Source organism: Symphalangus syndactylus, chromosome 2, assembly GCF_028878055.3.
Source record: "Symphalangus syndactylus isolate Jambi chromosome 2, NHGRI_mSymSyn1-v2.1_pri, whole genome shotgun sequence".
NCBI lineage: Eukaryota > Metazoa > Chordata > Mammalia > Primates > Hylobatidae > Symphalangus > Symphalangus syndactylus.
The window spans coordinates 24,359,096-24,366,120 of NC_072424.2; the positions used below are offsets into that span (position 1 = coordinate 24,359,096).

At 40.3% G+C, this 7,025-nt stretch overlaps 1 pseudogene; it reads right to left on the reverse strand.

The window, feature by feature from the left end:
- Positions 1-3,306: 3,306 nt before the first annotated feature.
- Positions 3,307-3,744, reverse strand: LOC129462640 (ubiquitin-conjugating enzyme E2 variant 1-like; annotated as a pseudogene).
- Between the last annotated feature and the right edge of the window lie 3,281 nt (positions 3,745-7,025).

A 7,025-nucleotide genomic window follows, 5' to 3' on the forward strand; every position in this document is an offset into this window, starting at 1 on the left:
CTTGTAGTTTAATGGCATCTTTATTTGTTTATATACACCATTTGCTAAACAGACTGATTCTTCAGACTGTTGGCAAGGCTGATTCAAATAGCTTCAATTTCCTTTTTTTAACTAGACTGGGAATTTTTGCCTTCTATAGTTGTCTTTATCAATATGATTGGAAGTCGGTGAACAATAGTAAGCAGATGAAGTTGAATGCTGGGTTGTATTTTAAATTTTTGTTTAAATTATTGACAGTAAAACTTAGCCTTTGTATTCATTGGTTTTCATACTGCTGTAAAGAAGTGCCCCAGACTGGGGCACTGGGTTTAATTGATTCACAGTTCTGCATTGCTGGGGAGGCCTCAGGAAACTTACAATCATGGTGGAAGAGGAAACAGGCATGTCTTACATGGTGGCAGGTGAGAGAGCGAAGAGGGAGGAAGAACTTGCGGACACTTACAAAACCATCAGATCTTGTGAGAACTTAACTACCACGAGAACAGCATGGGGGAAACCGTCCCCATGATTCAGTCACCTCCCGCCATGTCCCTCCCTCAACACATGGGGATTATGGGGATTGCAATTCAAGATGAGATTTGAGTGGGGACACAGAGCCAGACCATATCAGCCTTTTACAAAAGGTTCTGGGCCTATAGGTATGTGAAAATTTCTTATTTGATAAGCCAGTGATGTATTCAGATTTTCCGTAAAATTATAGAACTCACTTGCTGTGTAGTCTAGCTTCAATAATAAAGAACTAAGTATGTTCAATAAGAAGACACTGAAAGCATTAATTCAATCAAGTGAATATGTGTGGCATGAAATATTTCGCATCACAAGGCATTGGTTTCCATTGGTTAACTGTTGTGGTCCGATTAAATTATGCCATATAACTTAATGAGTTCTCTAGTGGAAAGAATCTCCTGAAATCAAGATCCGTAGAGTAAGCGTAAAATTAGGAAAGAAAGTTTTCCAACATACTTAACAGTCTGCTTTCAGTAGCCTGTGGATTTGTTCTCAAGAGAAAGGAAGATATAGGGAAAGAGGGTAAATCAAGGAAAGATACTAGCTGTGGTTCTTGATTTAGGTCCACATAGCAGGAGAGTAGTGACTTGAACTGGAGGTGATAATTATGAGCAGAGGCTTTTAGTGGCTCCTTTGTATTAACTATGTCAAAGTACCATTCACGTGGTCAGTATGACCTGCAGTCATGAGATGGGAAGGCCATTCTGATGAACTTATATCCAAGTCTGTTTTTTCTTAATAAAATAAGCTTAAGTTAATGAATGCAGAATGAGTACCTGCTCCTTGAGGAGCAGCAACTCAGGAGCGTTCCTCTGTGATTAACCAATGCTAATGCTGAGTTTTAGTGATTGTCTGAGAATAGCGGACCAGACTTGATGTTTCTGCCCCGTAGAGATGCTCTGTTAATTATTAATTTCTAACTTACACTTTTTTTAAAAAAAAGCACACTTTTTAAAATTAAAATTTGGCAGTGGTCTGACAATAAAAAAGACTGCTTGTGGGATACTGTTACGTTAAACTTCAGTTACAGGATGTTAAATCCTTAGAACTAACTTTTCCCCGGAAAAACGTTAATGGAAATATCGGTTGCTTTTCAGACTTGATAGTTGTTGCTTCAAAAGGTGAATTTACACAAATACCAAATTAAAAAAACAAAACTTTAGTACATAATGAACTGCATTTATTTCTGTATGCATCCACATTTCAGCATTTAGTGGTCCTGAACAGAAAGTGGAAAAACGAAGCAATTTGCCAGGAGGTCAAGCCCGCCAATTTCAGGGTTCTGCTGTGCACACCAAGGTCTCAATCCCTGCTGAGGATCTTCAGAAGCAACCACAATGCCAAAACCAAAATATGCACTGGATTCAAGGTTTTGTTCCAATTGTCATATTTCAAACTAGACCTCAATGAATTGGAAGGATGACCAAATGACAGCCCTGTTTAAAACTTCAATTTCTAAAAGCAAAATCAATTACAGAAAAAAAAAAATACAGAGGGATTATGTGTGCTTATGAGTGTCTTCATGTGGCCTTTCTCCAAGTTTAACCACCAAGGACTTTGAGAGCTGGCAGGTCTGAGTAACCCTGGAGACAATTCACTTTATCAAAACCTGAGCTAAAAACAACGCATCAGCTGATATGACCGCAAAGAGTGGCAGGACTGAGGACCCAATATTCGTTTTCCAGCCTGGTGGAGAGTGAATAGTGAGGTTCCAAAACTAAACAAGGGAGGTCAGGAAAACTTTCCAACCGTACCTAATGGCTTCTGGCCAAAGCAAGGAAGTGTCATGGAAAGTGTTGGGTGGTGATGGTGCAAAAGGAACTTGAGGAGGGAAGAAGAAGCACCCCTTAAAGCTGGAGAAGAGAAAATATGGAGAAAGCCCTAAATTCCTCATTGAAGGCCAATCTCGGAAGTGGAGGGGTTATGATCTGTGCTTCAGTCAAAGGTAGGAGTGGAGGAGCATGGGGACAGGATGATGGCTTGGAAGGGGCATCATTTAAGACTTAAAGCAGGGGTGCAGGCAAAGCACCCCATGTACCCAGCAGAAGCCCCACAGGCTGCCGCCTGAAACCTTCACATCTACTTATGTTCAATAAGAAGATACCAAAATGGCATTAATTTAATCAAGTTAGCATGTGTGATGGAATATTTCACATCACAAGGCATTGGTTCCCATTGCTCTAACAGTTCTGGTTCACTTAAATTATGCTGTGTAACTTAATGAGTTAACTATTGGAAAGAATCCCCTGAAATCAAGATCTGTAGAGTAAGCGTAAAATTAGGAAAGAAACCTTTCCAACATAATAGTCTGCTTTCAGTAGACTGTGGATTTGTTGGCAAGAGAAAGGAAGATTCAGGGCAAGAGAGTAACAAGCCCCCCAGGGTGGAGGGCTGTTGCAGGGAGGGTAAGAGCTGGAGGGAGGGGTAAGGAGAGGAGGTAGAGAGCCCAGGCCATGTAATCAACAGAAAGGTGATTGTGTGATGTGTCTTTTCACAGTTAGATGTGCCCCACCAGTTATGATGGGAGTCAATTTAAATATACTTTCTTGATCCCAGAATTTCAACTACGTGGACAGTGGTTACACTTTACAGGATAACTTATTATAGCACAATTTACATATGTCAAATGGACAAAAAATCAGTATTATTTAGTATCTTAAGATAAATTTCCTTTGAATGGGAGCTTCTTTTCCAGTACTCTGAGGTCTACAAGACGTATCTAGAAAATTTACTGTGGAAAACAAAGACTCCTTAAGTTGAATTGTGGGGAAGGGAAGGGCCTGTGGTTTTTCTTTTTGATTAATTGCTGTAACACTGTCCTTCAGGAGGCTAAGGGAGTTTCATATTTTCTGTAGATATCATTGGGTGCCAAAGCTCTTGCAGGACAACTTTGATGCTTTAAGAATTCTGCCATTTTGCTAGCACTGATACGGATCTTGGGCCCACCACTCCGTTGGAACTATTAACTCCATATTAATTTTCATTACAAATCTTACAAAGGGGGTGCGTCTGGGTATTTAGGTCCACATTCTATTTTAAGGCTGGGTATTTGGTTTTCATAAATTATTCTTGGAGGCCCAGTCATCATTCCTGTCCATCCTGTAAGTGACATATCTTTGTCATCTTCTAGACCCCAGTTAACTGTGCCGTCTCCCCTTTTCTGGCCGCCTTCAAATTCTTTCAGCAATGGGAAACTGCGAGGGACCTTTTTACTCCCAAGCCTGTGGTGGCTGCCATCTTCCGTCGCCGTTGCTCCCTAACTTACATTTAAGAGACTTGATTCTTATTAAAAAAAAAAAAAAAAGTCTCAAGGTGAAGGGAAGCATATATTTAAGAAATATTTTATTTCTGAGGAATTTCCAGCCTTTTTCCAACAGCCAGGCTTGTTAACAGACTATCTGCCCCTAATTGCACTCCATAAAAACGGATAGGCTATTATATTCAAGAGAAGAATCTACTATCTAACCCAGTACAAAAGTTCTGTTGAAAGTTTAAGATCCACTGAAATAACCAAGCTTGTCCATAGTTAACTTCTAGTTACAGTAACTCAGGAAATACATTAAATATTAGAGTAGCTTTCCACATCATCCATTTAACTGTAGATTTTTTGTTTTTAGCCACTAAAGCCCCAAGCGTGTGAAGGGAGTGTTTTCAGCATCTTCTCACTTTGCTTGTCCCAAGAAACACCAGTTAAACCTGCTGCACTATCTAATAGTTCTTAGTCTGGCCCATTGTTGAGTTCTGACTAGGGAAGACACCCCCTAATTCCCCCAGCTTGCTGCCTTTGCTCTAGGTCTGGAGCTGTGGGGCTGGCCACCTCTGGGAGAAACACTTTGTGTCTTGGTTCTGCTCCCGCTAGAGCTCCTATTGATGCCGTCTCTTCCCCAGAAACCAGGTCCCCAGGTGTCCATACCAAAGGAGTGTACTTCTTTGGACTCTGAACTAGCTTTTTCCTAGATTTTGTGTTTTGCTTTGTGTTAATTTGAGGTCAGGGTGGAGTGGATTGTGCAGAGAGCCTGCTGGGACAAGCAGGCTGCAAAGGGTGTGTTTCTGGTGCTCTAATTGGAATTCCAAACTCTTTCTCATAGAAATCATATTTTAAATAGCAGATACTATCTTAAGAACTTGTCACAGTTTATGAGTAAAAAAGGATGTATGTGCCTGCCTAAAAATGCTTGTCACTGTTTTTCTTTGATATGATTAAATGCTTTCTAAGCTCTGAGGCACCAACTTTCAAAAAGAAGTTGAAGCAGTAGTATCAGGTGCCTTCCAAGATATTGGATGATCTGATCTCACAAAGGTGCTCTGAAGTTTAAGTTGTTAATACTAGTAACTTGTATTTCAAAGCCCAAGATGTTGCTGATGATTTTTAAAGATCATACTGGACCCATAGGTATAATACAGTTCCCATTTCAGCAACAACTTAATATAGAGCAGGAGAGAATGTTTTCCATTTGTCTGTGCCCACTCGACCCACAGAACAAACACCCCGCCCTAAAAGACAACCAGAACACTTCCCACCGTCCAGAGCTGGTTTGGCTGTATCTGCGTTTCCTCCATTATCCTGTTGGAGTGGGCTTTTATTTACCAGGTTAGTCAGGTGAGTGAGAGATGAAAGGGGAAAGGAATCAAGTTCAGCAAGAGTCCTTGTCAAATTTGTCAAATTGCAATTGAGGTGATGGGAGTGCTCCATGTTACAGACAGGCTTACGTACGCATTGGACGGCGGGCGTGCCGCATGAAGTAGGACCGGCAGCCTTTGGGCTAATGTAGTGTGTTTATGGAGGATGTTCCATGGTGATTCCTGATGTCACTTTGTACCTTTATAATTATAAATCAACCTAGAGATATACCAGCTTAACATATATGTACGTATTTTTTTAAGGAGGGGGTTCTGGAAAGATACACACTAAAGTCCTAGCTATGGTAACCGTGTGTGTATGTGTGTTGGAGGGATGGGGAAGAGGGTGCAGGGTTTTTGTGGAATTATGTATTATGTAATTTAAAGTTGACTTTAGGAACTTTTTTAAAAGAGTCAGTTCATCTTAAGAAACAGTTATTCAGTTATACCAAAGCGTTTTTCCAGGTTAATCTGTTTTCAGATGCTCATTAACAGATAAATATGTGGCATGGAGTATTGCAATCTGTGGAAATAGACTGGATTAAGAAAATGTGGCACATATACACCATGGAATACTATGCAGCCATAAAAAATGATGAGTTCATGTCCTTTGTAGGGACATGGATGAAACTGGAAAACATCATTCTCAGTAAACTATCACAAGGACACAAAACCAAACATTGCATGTTCTCACTCATAGGTAGGAATTGAACAATGAGAACTCATGGACACAGGAAGGGGAACATCACAATCCGGGGACTGTTGTGGGGTGGGGGGAGGGGGAGGGACAGCGTTAGGAGATATACCTAATGCTAAATGACAAGTTAATGGGTGCAGCAAAACAACACGACACATGGATACATATGTAACAAACCCGCACATTGTGCACATGTACCCTAAAACCTAAAGTATAATAATAAAAAAAAAAAAGAAAAGAAAAGCAGGGACCTCACTAGTTTTTGCAAGGGTGGAGTGGGGTAAGGATCAAGTTCGAATACAGGTGAGATCTGGGGGGCGTAGTTCTCACTTCCTGGTGCAGCTGTCTACATGATCCATCCCACCACGAATTTGCAAAGCCCCTGAGTGGTTCTGGATACCTGTTCTCAGTGTAAGAAAAGTAGCTCCATCATCCTACATGGACACAGTTTATCCCCTGAGGTACTGTTATGCATTTTCCAAGTTTACTTAATGCTATAGTTAGAAAGCAGACTAGTATTTAGCAGCTACTCTGGTCAGAAATCAAATGCAGCATACTCTAGTGCTTTCGTATTTTAAGAATGTTTTCCCTTCAAAATGATAAAGAACACACATTTAAAGGAAACATATTAGTGAAGGGACAGAGAACAAATACTAACTAACTGCTTTGAGTGAGGCTCAGACAACCCTATGAGTAATTTACCCCAGAGCTTACTGCTAGGTATTGATGGAGCTGGAATTTGAACTCAGTTTAGGGATGCCTTTTGCTATTCTCTGCTGCTTCCCAAAAGTCAAAAGTTCTAATACTTCGGGAAGTGGGGTAAGGTCATATTTAGATTCCTTTTCTATGCTTAATATTTTTTTTAACAAAATGCCAATAATTAGTTTAAAGAAGATGCACATGCCTAAGAGCGTGTGATCTAGCAAACTCTTCGTTGGAGACTCGGTGCCTCTATTTTCATCTTTTGACTTAGCTTTTCCTCTAACCACAGTCAAAGAAGAGAAATAAAAACAGCCATTTTGTTTCCTCTTAAACTGTAAAGGTATATGGAGAGGGAATCATAGGTAATAAATCACATTGTAATTTTCTTGACAGTCTGGACAGTGAATAGCTGTTCCTTAAGCTTTTTTTTTTTTTTTTTTTTTTTTTGAGCTCAGTGGTCTCACTCTGTCACCCAGGCTGGAGAACAGTGGCATGGTCA